Raw genomic sequence first — 1,074 nt, 5'->3', positions numbered from 1 at the left:
TTGCGATCCCGTTACCGGTCAGTAAAAAAGACAAAAAAGGAAAAAAAAAAAAAAAAGAATAGGTGGTGAGAATGTCAATTCTGAAGATGTCAAATATCTGCAATGCTAGTGAGAAAAAATAAAATACTATCACTGTTTTGAAAAAGGCAATGTTTGCTCAAATAACGGATTTTCACAGTGATGTTTAGGTTTTATACTATGTATTTGCAAATTGGAAAATTCTTTCTAATTGAAACTCTTCCAGGAAAAATAGATACTGTGAGTTTGAAGTTATTTCGCACATAAGCCTAAGGCACATTTTTCTATTAGTGAGTCATTTTCATTAATAAGAAAACTTTTGATAATGCATGCAGTTTCAAGAGAACTGCTCTTTTTTATAGATTAATGGACTATATTCCAGATAGGACACATCTGCTCTATATAAAAATGGGCACAGTCTATGTTCTGAATGGATTGTGGACTGATAGATATCAGTAATCATGGTGGAAGACAGAATTCAGCACTAACTTGTACATTTTTCCTAAGCACTGAAACATGAAGGGATTTCCACAAATTTTATTCATAATTTGAGGAGTAAAGCTAACTACCATTTATCATACCCAGATGGTCTCTCTGTATCATCAGGAGTGACTGCCTCACTCCTAGCACAATGCTTTTCAACCCTGCTTGTCTATTAGAATTGCCTGCAAAGTTTAAAATGTAACTAATCAGGAAAAATGTAAATAAATAAAAACTTCCTGCATATTTCTAATATATGACTTGTGTTGAAAACCACCTCTTGATTGAAAAGCAACTAAGTAAGTAACTAATCAAGTAATGAATATCTAAAAACCTAAACATCTAAAACTATGATATGTCCATACATAGCTGGAATCTCTTACTTTATAGATTTTGTGGCTTTGTTTAAAGTATCAACTAATTTTTTTCAGGGACAATAAAGACTATGGATTTGTTTTCTACTACGTTTTATAATTTAATAAAATAATATATACCTGACTTCTTTTGACCATTTGTGTATTATAATATGCATGATTTCCTTTTCTTTAAAAGATACATATTTTCCAAATTGTTTTT

The sequence above is a fragment of the Galeopterus variegatus genome, unplaced genomic scaffold (genome assembly GCF_000696425.1).
Source record: "Galeopterus variegatus unplaced genomic scaffold, G_variegatus-3.0.2 Scaffold5806, whole genome shotgun sequence".
Taxonomy (NCBI): domain Eukaryota; kingdom Metazoa; phylum Chordata; class Mammalia; order Dermoptera; family Cynocephalidae; genus Galeopterus; species Galeopterus variegatus.
This window is presented reverse-complemented; position numbering follows the sequence as displayed.